Source organism: Mesoplodon bidens, assembly GCF_964165515.1.
Source record: "Mesoplodon bidens genome assembly, chromosome: 4".
NCBI lineage: Eukaryota > Metazoa > Chordata > Mammalia > Artiodactyla > Ziphiidae > Mesoplodon > Mesoplodon bidens.
Genome location: NC_138160.1, coordinates 72,846,701 through 72,868,723, shown reverse-complemented (window position 1 = coordinate 72,868,723; position 22,023 = coordinate 72,846,701).

Genomic DNA, 22,023 nt, shown 5'->3' with positions numbered 1-22,023 from the left:
ACATAGAGAATGGACTTGAGGACACATCAAGGGGGAAGGGTAAGCTGGGACGAAGTGAGAGAGTGGCATGGACTTATATATACTATCAAATGTAAAATAGCTAGTGGGAAGCAGCCACATAGCACAGGGAGATCGGCTCACTGCTTTGTGACCACCTAGAGGGGTGGGATAGGGAGGGTGGGAGGGAGACACAAGAGGGAGGAGATATGGGGATATATGTATATATATAGCTGATTCACTTTGTTATAAAGCAGAAACTAACACACCATTGTAAAGCAATTATACTCCAATAAAGATGCTAATAAAAAAAAAACCTAGTGCCTGTAGGCCTAGAAAGCAATAATGATGAAAGTCTTTCTGGTCAAGCAAATAGGAATAGTTATTTTATAGCATGGTCCTTGCAGAATATTAGGGAATTAGATTTTGTTCTCGATATCATAATAGAAATGAGGGGGAAAAAAGATACGGGGACAGTTCAGAGGTGTTCACAATAAAAGTTCTCAAGGTCTCATTCAACTAATTCGTAAAACTCAGTAATCCTCACGTACATTCAGCTATTATTCCCTCATCCCTGCTGCTCCACACCCACACACACACCTGCTACCACTAATTTCTTTGCAGGCATCTGCGAGGGTAAATTAAATAACCAGAGCTTTTTGACATCTTGAGACAGTCAAACCACTCTCTAAGACACATGAAATGATACCTACACTGTAAAGCAGTATAAACCTTAAATATTTAACTCAATTTGGCCCCCATATTGAGCAAATTGCATCTAATCACTTAGATCTCAGTAATCTTGATGATAGTTATAGATGGATAGATGATAGATAGATAGATAGGAAGAAAGAAAATATTACCTTAGAACAACAAAATGCTTTTTGCCTAGTTAATACTTACCCCTTTCTAAGTAAAGCCCTACATCTTGAGAAAGGCAAGATTTTCATCTCACCTTCCTTTCAAAGCAGTATATGGGTCCATCAAAATATTTTTCTAAAGAAAAAGAATTCTCCACATACAGTATAATGTAAAATTCATTGTGCTTAGGGATTACATTTGTTAAATTCAAAAGAAGAAGGGTGCTTGGCACTTGTGCATTATTGGAAATTCCCCAAACACAGACAACAAAAGCTCAGTCAGTTTAATCAAATTATCAGCTTTTCCTCAGTCTGTGTTTAGTCTGTGTTTGTCTAATGTCCGGGTGCATATTTTCTACTTAAGAAAATCAATAAATCTGCTGCTGTAAAAAAAGGCACATTTCAAATGTAGTATACAGCGTATTGCACTATCTGATCCAGCAATCTGTCTGCCTCTGCCCTACAGAAGGAGTGAACAAGAAATATGCCTGACGAGCTTATGAGATGGTTTAGAAACTCATGTATGAAGGTGAAAAAAATGATACCATTGAGGTGTGCACCCCATCCACTTTTGATGTAGAAGGAGAGCATGAAATGTATACCTGAAACTTCTTTCTGCTGTTTTGAATGGTTTTAAGTATTAGGAGCAGCATTAATATGATCTTAGCAATGAAGTCACTAAAATAGATTTCTTAGGTAGAATATTCTTTCATTAACATAATTACTACTTCTCTGTTTATCTTGAGGTCCGACAGCATCTCTTCCTTTCTTACGGGTTTTTGTTCTGTAAATATTTGAGTTGTCAGTCTAATATATGATTCACAGTTGTTCCAACCGTGAGAAATGATCATTTCACTACAGGAACAGTTCCTCATGTCCAAGTTGCTCTCAGGTTCTCTGCTGTTGTCTCTTTATTTGCAGCAATACTTCATACATAAACCAGCACAAACCGTTGTTTACATAAATCGTCTAAAGTATTAATACTTTTGATAAATAAGTAGTTTGCATTTGTTTTATAAAGATCACCTCACTAATAAAACAAATCAAAGCCCAGGTTTTTCTTCGACCCAGACAGAAAAATTCAGAATTTTGATAGTAAGAATTTAATTCATTTCCATGGATTAAATCTGACTGTATTAGAATGAGTGCATGTTCTCACCTGGAAGTGTGGAATAAATAGTAAATAAAATTTGAAAGGATATAAAGAAGAGGCACATTTTGGGAACAAGATAAATTTTCTCCTGTTTATTGAGATATAGAAACTTAGCAGAAAATAGATGCTACTTTTCTTAATAACAATCAACAAATGATAGACTGCCACACCTAAGTTATTATATTAGGACTTTTTGACCTAAAGATCTGTTCACCACTAATCCTTGAAATGAGCTTCTAATGATGCAAATCTTTAACCTTATAATCAGCACTGGTGGCTCTAAGTAAGTTGGTTTAGGTAATGACAGTACACTGGTTTGCTTGCTAAAGAAATGTTATTTACTCTTCTCCCTCTGTGCTTTTTTGGCAGTGAGAAGATAGGGGGAAATTGTAAAATTCACATTCCAATAAGTTTTTCAAATATTAATCATTGCCCAGGTAATTCATGACATTTTCATTGATGTGTGTGTTTATGCTCATAGGGGAAAATCAGTGAGCAAGTCCCGGGGAAGGAAGAAAAAGACCACTTAGAACAGCAACCGGAATCAGTTCTCAATAAAGAGAAATTCTGATTAGCTAACTCCCCACTCCCACACTTGATAGCAAATATTTGCTTTGTTTATTATAAAAATACAAAAGTCACCATTGTCAAATAACTTTCTGGCTTATTTCTAATGATTCTGGGGGAATATTTTGATTTTTGGTACAAAACTCTCTGGATGTTGTTTGCTGTTTTTCCCCTCCTGTTGTTTATGTGAAGAATTTCTAGTCAGGGTAAGAAAAGGTGTTGCTTGTGCAGAGAATCCGCTTAGTGAAGCAGGCTAATGGGCTGACCAGTCATTAACTAAAACACAGCTGGGAAGAGGCTATAATCCCCCAATTTCCTTCACAAATGCAGTAAATAAATATTCAAATGAAGCAGTGCACACATTTGCATATGTTTTAAACAAAAGCCCAGCTGAAGATTGGGTTTAAAAGCTCAGCTACTGTTTCTCCATTTTCTACCTACAGTTCCTCTACCTGAAGAGTTTGTATTTTACAAATGTCCCCATACTTCTCCCAAAATATCAGTCCCTTTTACTTCAAGAGTTATCTTAGAAATCTTCTCACTTGCTGACCCCCATTAGCTCTCTCACTGAACCCATTTTAACAGGAATAAAAGTCTCCTATCAAGTTAAGTCTCCTTTTTTTTCGGTGCTTTAAATTTGAACGTCTTTAACATGTAATATGCCATTGGCACTCTTTGTGTTCTGCTGCTTCATGAATAGAACTCTATTTTTTGGTCCCCGGAGCAGGTAGTACTTAGGAAATAAAACTCTGAGGCTTGACCATGGTACCACTGATTTGTTAACCCCATGGCTTTAGGAAGCAGACTCAAATCATCTTCCTAAACTCTTAGTCTGTCCTCTGAGATTTCAAGCAAGTGATGCAACATAGGATGCTGTTCGGTTAATTATTCCTTAGAATGAGCCTCAATATTGTTACAAATTCCCCATTCTGCTTCTTTCCCTCTCCTGCTCTTATTCCATGATTGCAATTTCTAGAGTTAGATTCTAGGGCACACCTGACCTTAGGCTCTTCTGGGTTGCTTATCCTGAAGCGGTGTGAGTCCCTCCCAAGGTGAAGAAATATAATTAGAAGAAAAAAAGATCATTCAGTGAGGAGCCTAAGGTAGGACACAGGGGGTTACTTTCTAGGGGAAAAAATAGATTGAAAAAAAATATTTTAAAGTGATTCTGAAAAGAAAAAGAGGAAAAAAATAGAGAGTTCTGCAGTTAAAGAAAGAAGCATATGAAAAATTAGCAAGGTAAATTAACTTTCACTTGTTTTCAATCCTGCTTGTGACTCTAGCAAGTTTGCCTCACCCCTCTTCCCCAGTGGAGAAAGAAAAATAAGTAGATAGAAGCCAAATGCCCAAGGAGTTTCTAGGTTAAAGTGAATTTGTGCTTTTTCTTCTAGTTGTAAGAAGTGGACTATAATTATTATACACATGTATAAAGACATATACAATGATATATATAATATATAGCCGGTATGTATACATATATATTTGCATACTATATATAAATATGTTTGCATTCATTTGGGAAACATTGACTCTCAGCAAAGTGAGGTACATAGGTTTGAAATCTGTGAATCTTGGGTTAGTTATAGAAAATCTAAATTAGAATTTGGGTCTTTAATATTCTACTCTAAAATAGGTAATAGAGGAATTATTTTTGCCAAGCTGTATTTAAATGCATGCAAGGAATCTCTATTAGTGCCTTGTTAGTTACTTGCTATACAACATCCTGACGTTTTTTAATTCTGCTATACTTAGGAGCAAGTGTAGCTTAAACAATAAAGCTTTCGAGAGCTGAGATAATAAAAGATTTTTTTTCTTCTCATTCAATCACGTTTACAAAGCATACTTGTAGGGAGAAAGTCACTATCATATAAATGATAATGCTTTGTATTTTTAACAAAACCATGTCAGTGTATTTGGTGTTACCCTTTTTTATAAGTAAATTTTTTGTTCCTGAAGAAAATAAAAGTGTTAATACTAGGAGGCTAGTTCAAACATACGCTCTAGCTGATACTATCAAAGTACAAAAGGCACTTTTAAGAATCAAGTTGTGTGAATTGTGCTGTGTATCTATGAGCATTATTTTGTAGAGGCTTCAAAGCTTTCAAAATGCATATGAAACATGGCAAAATAACAATTGGGATCTCTATGGTTTTTATCTACTTCTTTTTTTTTTTTTTTTTTTTTTACATATTTCCTTAACAGGTTGTTAATCTTTTTCCCCCCCCTGGTCAAGTCACATTGGACAAAACACTGAGTTACCTTATTTGATCACACAAAGGCTTGACAAGATAAAGTGCCCAGAGGAACACCTGTTGAATTTAAATACAGCTTCTTTTTGTTTATTTGCCTGCTATTCCAGTTGAACTTTTCATGAAAAATGGTACATCCCCATTTTGTTTTATCACCCTCAAAGCTTCTGAAAGCTTACTTAAAGGTTTTAGTAAAGTCTGATGGCATGTATTCATCCATAGCCACTTTAGTGTAGCTCCTCCATAAATTAATAAATATTGGAGATGCTCCCTAAAAAGGAATGATAATAATATCATTTCTTATTTGTATAGGAGATAAATTACATTTTTCAAATAAGTTTCAAACGAATTATCTCTTTTGATTATCACATGTTATTTTCTGTTGTTATTACTCTATTTGTTGGTTTAAGCACAAAAAGTTACTTTATAATTGCTTTTTTCCCTATTTTTTCTTTTCATTATTATAAAGGCTCCAAGTCACATGAAATTGTGGTGTTGTGTATTGGGTTAATGCTTCCTAATCAGCTCTCATATCAAAGATGCTAGAATTCATGCAAGTAATCATAAGCTATGAAGTGATGAAATCTAGCAGAGAGAGAGTGAGCACTTCAGGCATAGTGGCAGGGAGACTTTTATCATCCATTCTGTCTGAGTAAACGCAATGTGTCCAGCAGTCCAGTCTGAGGTCATGGCTGCCTCAGAATTTGAGTGGTTGGGGATATTTTGGGATGCTTTCATTAGAAGGTACAGAGTATAGTTAAGAAACAAGCTTGGGGCGCCAGCATATGATTATGGCAAGACGGGCTGACCACTGGGAAATTGCTGAGCCAACAGGTCAGGGAGTCGGGTTGACCTCCTCTGGGGCAAAATCCACAGAGAGCCACCACCCAGCACACCTTCTGAGGGATAATCTGAAACACTCAGCGTTCCAAATACTCATCTGAGCAACAGATGTTTTTGTAAGACAAAAAGTATTGTACATTTTCAAAGGCTCTGTGTGTGAATCTTCTTGCCTTTCTATTTTTAAGGGTGCTTGTATCCAAGAAATATTCCGTATATTTACTTTAGAATGATCAAGCATCCTAGCTGCCTGCTTCCTTGGTGGGCATGTGGGATGGTAGTTGTAGAAGGGCTCTAACCACAATGCTAGAGCCATACACTTAGCAGGCTGCAAGTTACCAAGAGCTTGTTCAGAGAACTATTATATAAAGCAGGTATTTTTTAGACTTCTTGTATTTAATGACATTGAATGCTTCTGGATAAAACCTTTCCGATTTCAATTTGTGGTTAACAAAATATTTCTTTTCTTCTTGTGCTTCGTGCTTCTTATAGCACCCAAACTCGATGTTTTTTTATTCCTTCTTGATTTTCAAGCATCCTGTTTACACAAAGCATGGAAAAGAGTTAAAATGAGAGAGAATTTAGAAAAGGTGTCATTTGATAACCATGACAACTCAGAAGGCAATAAGAAGAAATTTGGAATCTAATATTTGTTTTATGAGCAACAGAAAACCTAGCAATTGAAGCAACAGTCCTCTGTCGCCTGGCATAGTCAGGTGACAGAGGACTATGGTTGAAATAGAATAAATCTGAAGAAAATGGGAAAATGTTAATCTGATAACTTGGAAAGAAAAATATATAACAAAAATCCACTAATGTCACTTTTTATCATCTTACAACATCTCACAGAGTTTTCCTATGTGAAAACAGAGTATTATCCACTGGTGCCACCATGCCCAACTGTTCTCCACCCTTACTTCCTCTCCTATCCTTAATACATATGAAACATCCCTTCATGATATTTTGATTGGGTAATAGTGTGTACGTTTTCTTGAAAGAATAGGAAAAAATGAAATAAAATGCTAAGCAAGATAAAGTAATAATGATAGACTCTAAAACAATTGTGTTAACACATTGACTCTTAGGGTGTCAGGGAGTTCAATTTAATTCAGTTTGATTTTAGGTAAATGTCTTGAGTTTTTATGAATCCAAATTCATCTTTTAAGTTTGGATACTATAAGAAGCCAAAGGTGTACTATATATCAACCAGAACAGACAAAGTTCAGACCAGCAGTGACTGTGATTGTCAGGTTTCTGCTGAAAATACAATATATCAACAATAATGGAAATTCAAGTTTCTACAGAAAAAGGAAATTTATAAGAAATCAGGCCCCACTTACCACTTCATAGCTTGTCTTCATTGGAGTACATGTGTATGTCTATGTGTGTGTTTCTTTATGTGCACGTCCTTTTCCTGGCCAAACATTTGCCTCTTCTCTAATTTATTTCCTCCCTTATCGTTTCTTTCCCTTTCCTCTTTTAAATATATCTTAAGGTCTTCTTCAGCAAGTCCAGGCCATCTGTCCTCACCATACTAAATAAGCATTCGTGGACACATGGCTGCCTCCTCCAGACTGACAAAGGCTCTTTAGCATAGCTGAGAGAGATGACCCAACAGCAGTGGTAAAGAGGCCTAAAAATATTTAAAGTACAAAAAAAAAAAAAAAAAAAAAAGCAAGGCCCACCAACTTTCTCTTTACTTGACTCCCCCTTTTTTCTTAAGTTTATTTTATGTTTTACCATTGGAATCTGCCCTAACAGAATGCATTTGCATAATTGCCTGCCAAATTAGATGTAAGCTTATTTTTAAAGTTAAAGAATTCTTATATCAGAGAAGAGAAATTAATAAAAAAAAAAAAAAAAAAAAAAACAACCTTTAACTTCCTTTTAAGCCATGGTTGCATATATTCCCCTGTAGTATAACTGACAAACATTTAAAAGACAGAAAGGTGATTATATGTAAGAAGCACCCCTGAAATTTCCACTTCTATAGTAGATATGAGGGGATTGGTAGATATATATTTTTAACAGTTTAATAAGAATGCACTCAATGAGCAGATGCACTTTCAAATAACTTCCATAAATTGTAAGGCATCATAGGACACAAGAGTTTTTAAAAAGAATATTCAATGGATTAAAATTTTACGTAAAAGACTGACTCTCTTTTCTTTTCCAGTTGACCAGTCCTTGATTTTTTGCACGCTCTATAGAAAATTGACTTGTTTTATTCCCAATGAATACTATCTTCTTACATAAGTTTGTTAGTTTATTAAAGCATTTTATCTAATGAAAAATATTTTAATTGGATGTAAATTATCACTTTATTTTTTCACAACAGATGCTGTGTGAATTACACGAACTTATATGAATTTCTGAGCTACTCATAAGTATTCAGAAAACTGCTAAAACCTGTTAACTGAATAGAAGATAAGACATTCCTATCCTCTTTATGGACTAAACCTTGCTTATGTAAAATGCATTAGGCCTTTTTTTCCCTGAAACTTAAGAAATTATGTATAAGCCAGTGTTTCTTCATTCTTACACCTGTACTATATATACTTCCACCTATCCTAAGTATAGCCCAAAATAATATCTTCTAGAACTAAAGTTACAAAATGGCTGAACACGACCTGTCATGTACTTTATGTTAAAGAAAAAACTTTGCCCCACATTGCTGTTATCTATATACACCATCATAAATCTTTTCTTAGAGTGCTTTTGGCTTACTTCCAGTTATTACTAGTTAATTTGCTGGAAAAAAATCTGTTTCTTTAGAAAAGTCTACAGTAAAAAAATTTTAGCAAAATGTATTTTTATAATTTCTAGAAAGAAAAGAATATTTTTTAGATGGTCCTTAAATTATGATGGCACAAACAACAAGACATCCTTTTGATGCAACAAAACAGAAGTTAGGCAGAAAAATTATCATCTCATCTCTTTGAAACACAAGCCAGGATTTTTAGTTTTACAAACCCTCTTTGAAAAATCTTGGTATACATGCTATTAGAACTGGTCTTATGAGAGCTTGTGTGTGTGTGTGTGTGTGTGTGTGTGTGTGTAGTGGGTAGAAGCAATGAGGTGGGAAAGAAGGAACTGAATTTGGTGATAAATTTCATTAAGCAGTAGGTGTTCATCAGTGTGTGTCTTACAATGTTCAGTGTTTTTTATAGAATGTTTTCCCCCTTCAAAAAAAATCTAGTGGGTGTTCAGTGGGTTCTTTTGTTGTTCAGTCTGTTAATTAGAATTTTGCAACAAGTCTTAAATGAGGAACAAAGTATGGTAGAAAGGTCTTACTTTAAAATTTAGAAAATGTGAATGCCAAAATCAAAGTCAGAATTATAAACATGAGTGGAAAAATACCAAAGGATTTTATATGTTTGAAAAGAAAAAGCACAGCACCCTCTGAGAAATATAAAGCTAGAATTAGAGATGTGTTCGGGAACTGATTTGGGAAGAAAGCAGGATCAAGCAAGCGGAACTCTGTACAGATAGTAGATAAAATGCCCATACATTTACAGTTTCATTTTGGCTGACAGGGGGAGAGCAAATTATAGTTCTAACTCAGAGTTTTCCAAATCCTGGATAAATGGGTAGAAATCAAGGAACTGCTTCATCTTTACTATACCAAACCTTTGGGATTTTTTTAATGGAAGAAGAGAAGTTGGGAAGAAAGACCAGGAAGTAGAAACATCTGGCTCTGAGGGCCAGTCCAACTCTCCCTAATATGACTTTAAGATGCAAGCTACAAGTGTAAGGCACTTCTTGTACATTTGTGGGCCCCATTAATGAATTTTTTTCCATAATTCTTTTCAGTTTATTGTGTCAAACTCTTGTGAATATCAGTGGATAAAGAATTTGAACCATACATCTTCTGTATGTTTTAAGTTTTATACAAGAAAAATAATTGACTGAGAACTTATAGATAATCTAATTGAAAATAAGCCCCAAATTAGTGAAGGAGCAGTTGCATTCTGTGGGAAGCAACATAGAATAATGGAATAATACAGACATTAAATCACAAGACCTAAATAATAAATTCTTACTCCACCTCTTACTAGGTATATGCCCCTTATCAAATTACCCACTTCTCTGTGCCTCAGCCTCCTCTTCTGTAATCAGGGGATAGTAATAGCTTCATCATGGACTGATTATGAATACTAAACATGATAATATATGTAAAGTGTCTAAAAGAGGTTTGGGGCCATAGTGGGTGCTCCGAAAATGTAAAGTCCCCAACCTCTGCCTCCCTCAACCTGGACTATGTAATGGTACATGATCAGTTTAATCACTAAAAAAAATGATTGCTTAAGAATTTTCTGGAAAAATCAGATACTTTTAGTATTGAAGTCAACAGTCTTCTTAATAAAGACTATGATCAATGTAAAGTGGATTTTCATATTTTAAAGATGTATGTGGGTAACTCTAGTAGGGGAGTTTTCTTTTAAAAAAATCCCCTATTGAAAGCCATGACTATCCTGAGTTCTAATAAGGTATCAAAACTACTGTTTCAGTAACAAATTCCCCTTATTTCATGTATCCTATTCCATGGATTTACAGAGAGGACAGTATGAATATGGAATATAAGCTATTCATATAATACTTAGAGTTTTGATATTGTCACAGTTGAATAAATTTTATAAATATACAGATTTGGGTAAAAGGGGGATTATTATTTTACAAAATGATCACTGAACTTCTCTCAATATTTGGCAATAAAAAATGAATTCAAATTATTTTAAATTTAGATACTTGTGTTAAGTATTGTGATAAATTAATAAATCATCAAAATAAAGCAATTTTGAAATTAATACATATATTTAATTTGGGGAAATATGAGTTTATTTCTAAACAGTCATTTTAAACTGTTTTTAACTTTTTTTTAAAAAGTGAAATTAATGCATTCTGTTACCTTTAAAAATCTCTTTTAAAGACTCTCTACATTGGTACATAAAATGTAGATGGAGCTGACAACTAGTAAATCTTATGCAAAACCACTACTCTATAGAAAAATTGATATTCTGCAAATGAGAAAAATAACCTTTTTGAAAAAATTATACCATACCGTAATGCTTCATAAAATTTTAAAATTTCTGTGGCTTGAGAAAAGAAATTTACTTCTAGTCAGTAATATAAAGAATACACTTTGCCACTATTTAGATTTTTCTGGAAGTCATTTTGTCCTTCCAGCAAGTAAGGCTATAAGTGTGGAGTTTATTGTAGTAATTCTGGAGAAAGAGTGTGAACAAATATAATGGTGTTATTTGTCATAACTTAAAACTTGATAAATGTCCATTTTTAGCTGATTACAATGTCTTCTTTTTTACTTTAAACACATGAACATGTATGTATGCACACACACGTGCACACACACACATTCCCTTTTTATGCATTTAACTCTGCTCAAAGAAACACTACTGAAACTATATATATATATATATCATATCAACTATATATATATATATCTATATGATATATATGATATATGATATATATATATATCAACTATATATGATATATATATATATCAACTATATCTGTTGATCTCAGAAATCAACAGAGAAACATAGTAGAGTTACTTTAACATTACTTGTGTTCTATTTTATCTGTATTACAAGGGGTTCAAATATTTTTGGAGCCTAGAAAAACCTAGTGGAATTGACATCACTTCACAAAGATTCCATAAGGCCAACATCTAACTTTGCTTTCCACTAACAGCAGAAACAGTTTAAATTACTGTGGAAACAGAAGCACAAATACTTTGCCAGAATCTGTTCTATAAAGTAATAGTAATTAGTTTCTCCTGTTGTCAGACAGGAGAATACCACATAAGTAAAGGAGAAAGTTGCTGTAAGGGAAAAGGATAGGGTGTGAAGTATACAAAGAAAAAGGCTAATTCAAGGGAAAATAAAAGGGGTCTGCCTGACAAGGAATATTTTTTCATAAAACTTTGGCTTTTTTACAAGATAAGTTAAAGAAATTGTTTCTGGCTAGTTCAAGTAGTAAAACAGTTCATTTGGATTGGTCTAAGTGTGCATTTGAGTTTCTGTCTAGAGAACATAGTTTGACCATAAACCCATGATTTTGCACTTGTCTCTAGCCAGGACAGAAACAGTCTATCTCATTTTGGTGAAGAGGTTTGAAGCATTATCTTCATTATATCCTCTGATTCTACAAAAAGATAAAGAACGGTGTTCTTTTTTTAACATGTGTGTTTTATTTTTTTAATTGAAACTTAAATTTGCATAATGTTGTTATATGTCAAACATATTTCCATAAAGAATGGTCTTCTTTGAATTTCTCCAAATCACACTGTGAGGGTGACCAGGACAGTATAGTTTATACTGAGATAAAAGCTCCCAAACGCAATAGATTAGCATAACAGTAGTGTACTTCTTGCTAGTATTACATGTTCATCACAGGACAACTGGAAACTCTGTTCTACATCTTCTCACTCCAGGCAAATGATGCTTCTACCATCTGGAAAGTTGCTGGTTGCCCTGGCAGGAGAAGGGAACAACAGCAAATTGAACTTTTCTTTTAAAGGATCCATCTTGAAATGACACCTGTCACTTCTCCTCACATTTCGTTAACCAAAGCAAGTCATAAGGACATAAATGTGTTTCATGTCATGAGGACAGGGAAATGCAATTTTGCCATGTGACCAAGAGAAGAGTTACTAGTGACCAATCACATGAGACAAACCAACCAGTGAGAAGGCTGAATGATTAATTTTGTCTATTTTAATTGTTGTTTATAATCCCTTTCATTGTAATAATTATGGGAAACCTACATTGATTAATGTGGTCACAATTAATGAGTAATTTATCCTTTGTAGTTTTGTTTCAGACAAAAAAATAGTTTCCTATGTATTCATTTCCCTGAAATGATTTTTTCCACAAAAGAACAGCCACTGGAAAATTATTGGACTTGTAAAAACTTAACTATTAGAATAAGTAAACTAGAGTCTCAGTACATGAGTCTCAGTATACACAGTATAACAGTGCTATGGACATCATTTTTTCAGTTTATTTTGTAAGCTCTTTTCTGTCTCTTTGTGTGGAAAGTCAGGGCTCCTGCTTTATCCAAAAATGTCCTTGGATTGACATCGCCATTATGGCTCCAATTGTTATTGCTGTGCTGTTGCCAAGGCAGCCAAAATATAGACCTGGGTTCAAAGTAGTAACTGCGTGTGTAAGAGGGTAGTCACTTCCACTCTCATGAATACAGCTGCTCTGAATGTGACAAATACCATTATCATCATGGGTCTTGTTACGTCAAACCACAAGGTGCTATCTGAACAAATGCTTGGTTTTAACTGTCAGATTCTTGGATGTGTCACATTTTTCTTTGGATCTTTGGGTTATTGTAACAGCTGTTTGTAAACATTGTAAAGCCCACATTAGGTACAGAATTGGTAAGAAAATTTTGACCTGAATGTCTGCCCTCTGAACCATCATAAGGAATGCAGCATGTCTGCTGACACTTAAAGCAGTAGATTTAAATAGCGACCAGGATCAACTTCCAGCTGAATAAGTCAATAAGCATTTTCAGTTTCTGGCTCCCTCTGGGTCAGTTTTCTTTCACTGGCTGGGCTGAGAAAGTCCAAGGGTGTTCAGACCTTAAATGACAAATGGGTAGCAAATAAGTATTTCCAACAAGCTTTTGTCTTGGCAGTATTTTTCACTGAGTCTAATATATCCCCTTCAGTAGTTAAAAGTTACCAGTGCTTGTTGAATAGAAGTCTTTTTCTTTGGAAACAGGGACACGGGCAGCTTTAGAATTTGTCATGCTCTGATCTCTTTCATTCTGAAAATACCCCATGCTATTTTACGTAGTGGTAATGAGTTAGATATTTCTAGTGCTTGCCTGGGTAAGCAGTCATGAGGGCTGTTGTAATAAATAAATAGTAAGAGCACACTGCTCTGATAATAGCAACTTTCATTGAAGGATGTGAATGTGCCTTGCAGAAGAGTGATACAGAATCCTTAGAAAGGCTTTTATTAGCAGAAATGTAACACAACAATTTTAAGTGGAGCAGTAAGCCAGAATGGAGAAAGCATCTCTGACATTGTGTTTCTAGTATCAGTTGTAATTTTGGACACCCAGGCTCTCAACCCAAGCAGTTGAGAAGCAAAGGAAAATTCCCCTACAGAAATGCACCTATAGCACATTGAATATTATGAGAAATCTTGACCTTAGGATTGTTGGATTTTGAAGACAGCACATATCCACCAACAAATTGTATCAGACAGTCACCTGTGGAAGAATTCAACTGCTATATCCAGTTGGAATTTTACTTAGGATTAAAAATAAGATTCTTACAATAATTGTCATCCATCCATATATTCTTCACAGGATAATTAGATATGTTATAGCTATGACCCCAGAAGTTCAAGAAGTTTCCATCAAGCTTGCTTAATTACAGTAAATATCCATATAGGTATATATACTTTTATTGCATATGTACATATACAAAGGGTTATAACAACAGAGATATTTTATAATTTCTAAAATAAGTATGTTCTTAAATAAAATGAAGCTTCTTACTTTAAAAAAAACTTGAGTCATAATTAAAGTTAGGATTAAATACATAACCACCAGGGTAAGGCAACTTAGGTGCATGCTGGGTGACAGGACAAGTCAAACTAGATTTAAGTTCACTATGGATAATTGAGAATTGACTGAATGTGAGGTGTATGATTTCATTTTAAAGTGAAGGCGAGTCCATGATGTTTGGACAAATTGAGATTTGTTCTAAACTCAACACACTCACACACACACACACACACGGAGAATCTCAAACTGAAACTGGCCAAGTTGTGTTCTGCTGTTTTATATTGTGATGCCGTTTGTGAGATTTCTCACTTTGTTCACATGCTGCTTTGAAATAAAGATGGCACTTTCATTAGGGCACATGTCCTATATTTCTTTGTGAAATCAAAATGGAAAATGGAGGCTAGGAATAGTGCCCGAGATCTCTTATGTATGTTTTGTCATGAAAATTATTCTTTGTCAAGGCTGGTCCTATATAATGGGGAGAAAAGTGTATTTCTGCTCTATTACTCTCTGCATCTCTTTGTATTATTCTAGTATATTTTTTTAGATTTTATTCCCCCTTCAAAGCTCCTAGGAGCCCACAATTTAGTTCCCCAGAAATAATAGGGTTTATAGAAAGTGCTGATCTATAGATTTTACTCACTTTCCTCTATTGTTACAAGTTTTCTAGACTAGAGCTCTAAGTGCTATGGACTATAGTATAATAAGGATATCAATATGCTACACATCCTCTATATCATGCAAGCAAATATCCATCCTATCAAGGGATTTTGTTCATAGAATTTTCTATAGAAATAATGTTACAAATGGTTGTTACGTTTCTAAGTTCACAGGAAACAGATAAAAACAAATCTTGAACTTGTATGTTACATTTAGAATGCGTGCTCGCCTCCTAGATGCCCATCTCCTGGTCAGAAATGTCAGTCTTCTAAAAAGGTTGATCTCAGCTGTGTTAATAGAAAATTATCTGAGAGTACCAATTTCCACTAATTCATGAAAGTGTGAATGACCGTTAATCCTTTAAATTCCCAAAGGTTGAGTAGAGTCATTATTACCCAAATAAATCATGAATTTGTAGAATCTTAATACAAGATAATAAACTGAAGTAAAAAACGTTCAGATAGTATGTTAAGGATGTACTTTTCAGCCAGCACGTGGGCAGATCATATCAGTGTAGACTTGTTTCTGGATCTTTTTGTCTATAATGCTCACTATTTGGGTACTATTTTTATTTTTAACTTTTTGCACCAGAGAATCTCTAAAAAGTCCCATTCGTCTTCATTGTAGTTCCCATTTCAGCAGCTGCAAGGCACTGGTGTGTGGGAAAAGTGTGGCAGGAAAGAAGGTATTGTGTACATTGATTTGGGGTAAATCAGAAACCCTGGGTATTTGCATTCAACTAGGGACTTTCTGGAGATAGTGCCTTAACTGGAACTGTGAGACATTCAGGCTTTGTGGAAGGCAGTTGAGAAAATATTGAAGTCCCTCAAATCATACCATTTGGGTGGCCTTTTCTACCCTTTATTTGTAACTCAAATATTCATTTTTCTAATTTCTAAGTGAAATAGATGAAGTTTGTAAATCATAAGCCTGGCTTTCATAGCCATAGTCCTAGCACTCATTAATCCTGTGTTCTGAGGAAAATCACTTCATCTCTTTGGATCTCAGTTCTCTCATGAGTCAAATGGCATCGTGATACTAGCTGTGCTTTATGCTGGTGGAGACATGACAGACTATTAGATGCTAACATGCTTAGACAGCATTAGGAACATTATGCAAATTTAACATGTTTTAATAAAACTAGGAAAAGGAACAAAATGCAGCATTAAATATTTTTCTCTAACTATATTAGAACTAATATCTTATAGAAATCAAGGTCAAGATTTAGGGAAGTCAATATATCACTACTTTCTTAAACTGAAAATAAGATGCAGTTTCACATTTTATAAAGTAAGTGTTGGGATACCTTTATGCAGCTACTTGCTTTCCACCTTTCAGAATGCCAGAGAATGCAGTGTACTTCTCAGGATCCTTCAACACCCAAGACAAAAGTTTTTTCTCCCTTTTATGGCCTGTGTCTTTTTCTTTTATACTTGGGGTACCAGTCTTAGTCTAGGTAAAGATTCAAAGATATTTGAGCATATGCGATAAACTAAACTAAAATTAAACTAAAACTGAACTAAAATTAAAAATACGGTTTTAATTTTATATCAGACAAAGCACTTATTAGAGTGCTTGGTTTTATTTTGGAACCCAAGAAACAGCCTTTGGTAACTTCAAGATGTAGGTAAGGAAATATTTGGAGGATTGGGTCCTGTGTAAAACAGATTGAAATGGAGACGGGAAAGAGTAAAGATTTCTGTATCATTGTCACTGAGGTCCGTTTATACCCACAGTCCATGAAGCATTAGGAAATACAAGCCACAGTGCCATTAACTCAACTAGACATTTCTACTTTACCCAAAGAGATGGTATGGTGCAAAACCAAACACTGTATGACTAGTTTCTATAGATTGCAATTGCACAGACTTGGGTCTATGACGTGTCATATTATATGCCTAATGGATAGCTACATTTGATAAAAATCTGAATTAATTACAGTTTTCAATACTCATGCTCCAAAATATCTCACAATGGATATTATTTCTAAAATGTAAAGCATGATATGTTTCCACCAATTAGAAGCAGATTTTTAAATATGTATTTATAATGTGTGTTCAATATATTACATATATTGATATACACATATGGAAATACACATAAGCATATTCATATATAATTAATAATCTCAAACTTTCTCAATATTATTCTATCACAAAGTCAGTTTTCTCCTGGATTTATGTTCATTTTGTATTTTTAAATAATTCTTATTCTCTTTATCTATGAAGAGTTCTGGTAACTCTATAAAATATCCAGTCATTTAATACACACTGACTTATTGGACATTAAAGTGACTTGAGTGCCAAAACCCAATACTTGGGAATGTAGCAGACCTAAGGCCACCTTTGAATCAGTGCATTGTTCATAGCTTCAGCAGAAAGCAAACTGGACAAGGTGGGTTCCACTGTGTCTGGGTTCCATTATATCCTTTGCTAAGTAATTCAGCCTAGGGAGTCACAGAAGAATCCACTGACTTCCAAAATGAAAATAATGGAGGTGAAAGAGTAAGTCGGAAATCTGGGCGTCCTCCTGACTCCTGACTCTCCATCACTCATACTTCTAATCAACAACACCAAGTCTATCTCTTAAACCCCTTTTATATTCATGAGTTTTCTTTAGCACACTCCCTCCAGTCACCATTATTTCTCCCCTGAATCACTGAAACAGTTTCTTAAACAGTTTCTTATCATCTAGCTCCCCTGAAATTAATTTTCCACATTGCAGTAAATATAATCATCCAAAAATTCAAATAATATCAAATCTCTCCCCTACTGAAAAGTCTCTTATACTGCTTCCCTGAACCCTAAGGACAAATGGATCAGTTTGTTTTATTTGTTCATATTCGACCTTGTCTTTCGTGTGGCTAGTTTTCTTCAACTACCTCAAGGTTCTTAGATGTGTAGTCACACTTATGAATGATGGACTATATTGAATAGTCAAGGTAGCTGGCATGTATACTGTTTGCTCTTGTTTAGGACTCTTTCCCCATGAGGCCTCTCATCTGAGTGATAAGGCTGACTGAAGGTTCTATATAAGTTGGGAAGTCAGGGGGATATTTTGACAACCAGTCTCTTTGAAGTACCCCTGGGAAAAAAGCAGGTTTCAGAACAGGAAACTCCTTCAGGCCTGGTACATTACACTACCAAAAGGAAGTGCTCTTCTGCCTGTCATCTTACGCCTATATTTCATGTGTCTGTGTGCAACCTACAGTTAGGCTGAGGTCTGTTCTACTTCTGTCTTAGACCCCAGCATCTTCAGAAGATAACTTTCTTAGGAACATCATCCATATGTTCACCTGATTTTGAGAATAACTCTTGGCTTCAGCCACAGAGAATAAGCATTTGCTGCCAAACCATAGCTCTATTTACATCTGTGTTGGGGGGAAGAGCTCAACTTTCCCAGTTGTTTGGAAAGTAAACTCCTAAATAATGACCGAGGATTGCCCCCTGGCTTATCCGTATTTGTTGATTCACCTTGAAGATCTCCGGTGACTTTTATTAAATATAATCTTTCATTTCCCTACCAATCACATGTCGTTTGTTTTCTGTCCTCCCAGAATTTTTATAAAATTTTGATTCACTGATGATACATTTCTTGTTTTCCAGAGTGTCATTCATTTTAATTTATCAATTCTATTAATTCAAGGAGACTTCGAGAGAAAGAAAATACAGACAGATATGAGTTTTCAGTTATCACATTTTTAGAAAGAAAATACAGACAGATATTAGTTTTCAGTTATCACATTTTTAAAGTCAATTGAAGTTATAATAATTAATAGGAATTAGCTAAATTCTATACATTTTTGAATTCTACTAACAACTAGGAGTTTATTGATAAATGATTCAGTGAAGATTTGAAAACTATCATAATCTACCTATAGGAATTGATTATTTTAAGGGATCCAAGATGGTTTAAAAAAGGAAGAAACCAGAAATATCAAATGTGTGGGGTCTTTCTTTTCAAAATGGCTACAAAATATTATTGATGGACACTGAACATTTAATCCTCACTGAAATCTAGTCTTAGAAATTAGTCTACAGATTGTATATACATTTCACACAGAAATTCCATTAAATCTGTCTGAGGAGCTAACCCATGGGACCAGCAAAAAATGGTTCTGTGGTAAGAAATTACTTTTAACTAAAGGTTAAATAAAATTGTACCAATGTTATTTTAAACTGATTGCTCAAGACAGTGATTCCTGTTTAATGGCCCTTAGTTCAATTTGCTGTCTGCTTATTTTTCTGCTTTAAAAAAAAAAAAAACCTTCAGTACCCCTTTATTTCTTGATGGGCATATATTCATTTCTATTCACTTCTGCTTCTCCCACTCTCTCCATAGTCATATCCCCTTTGTCCAGGATCTGTCAGTGGTTGTCTTAGCCTTCACAGAGATCTGTGTGTATGGGAAACCACCTTATTGTTTCATCCCTCCCTCCTGTGATTATCTTTTATCTCATCACCATTCATTATGAGCAGCGAATACAGATTTGGTTAGATGGTTCATTCATGGATCTTAACTTTGTAGACTAAAATTGTAAATGGTAAATGACAAAAGCGTAATGATAATTTAAATTCCTCAAGACTAAAATTTCCTGAAGGTAATTATTATTTCTATTACTGGTCTATCTGTCCAAAATATCTTACAAATTATACATATCATTCATTATAGAGGGTCTACATCTTCTATCTTGAAGAGAAATAGTTCTGTCTCAAAATAGTATAAAAAGTGGTGCATAAATACAACTATTTAAACATTTTCTATCCAATCTATCTGTGCAAGTATCTAGTTTAAATTAAGCATGCATCTGATAATGCCTTTTCATTAGAGTTGTAATTAAAACACACTTTGAAATTTCAGCCGTGAATATATTGATAATCAACTTTTCTCTCTACTAGTATTAATAATAACAGCTCTCACATATTTTTCTCTTCTGTTCCTAAAACCAAACTTGCTTCCCAGTTTGCCATTATAGTGTATTTTGGAAAATCATTTCAATAGTTAAGTATTTTAGGTAAAATGAGTATCTCTAACATACATGCAAATATGTTTACCCAGAGAGGTTTAAAATTCAACAATAGGTAAATTTTAACAAGGCTACACAAAATAGATTGAAAAGGAAGGTTTTAGTTTTCAATCATTCTGAAGATTTTTCAAGTGGAATTTAATTCAAGAACTAAGGGCACACTTTATTTTTAAAAAACCTAGCTCTACCTCAAACATTTTCATGAGAAGTTGGCTATTAATACTGACTGGATTTCTCTATACAATAATTTGGCCTCAGAGAGTTCACACAACCTGACAATTTAGGATGCCTAAAAATCAGAAATATTAAATATTACTCAAAGCTATCAGATGACTGAAAAATAGAAATTTTAATTAATATTAAAATAAGCAATTCATCAGGACTACACACTTTAAGAGTTTGGGGAGTCATGGTCACAAGTCCAACAGTCAATATCTGTATACTTCTAGTAAGTAAAGCATTATATAGAGTTCTGGAGAAAGATACAGAGAAGCCAGGAATAATTCTTCATTTGAAGAGATTAGCACTTAAAATGAAAGATGGAATTCCATAATATTGTTAATCACAGAAAGAGCAGAGGTAAATTCCATGGTGTTAAGAATTTTTCAGGTATTACAAGCTTGCTTTAAACTTCTCTAGAAGAGAGCGTCTATTTCTTAAACCTTTATAACTACACAATGAAGGTATATGTTGTTTTCAAATTTCATATATAATCTAAATAAAACTGAACTTATGCTTCCCACTTTAAGGTCAATCTCAATATAGAATCACACCAAAAAGAACACAAATCAGAGGAAAATAGTTTAGAAATAAATTGATTTCCATCATCTCTTAAGAAGGCAATGAAGGCACAGCACATTGCATAATGTAAAACTTCATTAGACCACTCTTCGCCTAGCGCGTTCCTCAGAGTCTCACACATCAAACAACTGTTAGTAACTTTTTTCTTTTTAAAAAATACCAGGTGCTTTTTAAGTAAACTTTTTAAACTTTTAAATGATTTTAGATCTTAGAAATATTGCAAAGGTAATATAGAGAGTTCCCTATGCTCCTCATGCAATTTTCCTTAATGTTTGCATTTTACACTGCCATGTGGTACATTTGTGAAAAGTAAGAAGTCAACACTGATACATTACTATTAACTAAACTCAAGACTTCATTTGAATTTCACCAGTTTTTATGCTAATGTTCTTTTTCTCTCCCATGATTGATTCCAGGATACTACCTTGTATTTGGTCATTGGGTCTCCTTCCTTAGTTTTTTCTGAAGATCTGTGGCATTTTTTTCCATCTTTTTAATGTTTCTGAGGAGTACTGGTCAGGTATTTTGTAGAATATCCCTCCACATGGGCTTGTCTGATCTTTTTCTCATGTTTAGTCTGGGATTATGGTTTTAGAGAAGAATAACACATAGATGAATTTCCTTCCTCATCACAAAATGTCAGGGTGTTCTTGTCACCATGTGACATGTCTTGGTGGTGTTAACATTGACCATTTGGTTAAGGCAATACTTGCTTGGCTTCTCCACTGTAAAGTTGCTAGGTTTTCCATTTCCATACTCCGTTGTTCTTCGGATATGAGTCACTGAAGGTGCATGTGTCGTGATCAGAGGAGGAGGTTGGAGAAATAAGTTCCATCTCCTGGTGGGGGGGAATCTACATTTGTATTTGGAATTTTTTGTGTGAGTAACATTTGTTTCTTCTCCCCCATATATTTATCTATTTTATTACTTGTTTATATCAGTATGTATTCATATACATGTTTTATACTTTGGATTATAATGTAATACAATTGTACTGGGTTGAATAGAGCTCCCAGAGATTCATGTCCACTTGATTCTGTGAATGTGACTTTATTTGGAAATAGGGTCTTTGCCGATATAATCAAGTTAAAATGAGGTCTTGCTGGATTAAGATAGACCCTAAATCCAATGTCACTGATCTCCTTACAAGAAGAGGGAAACTTACAAACAGAGATTAGCATGCTCACAGGCATGAACACCTTGACAGAGGCAGAGATTAGACTGATGTGCCTTACAAGTAGAAATGCCAAGGATGGCTGACAACCACCAGAATCTAGGAAGTGGCAAGGAAGCACCCTCCCCTAGAGCCTTCAG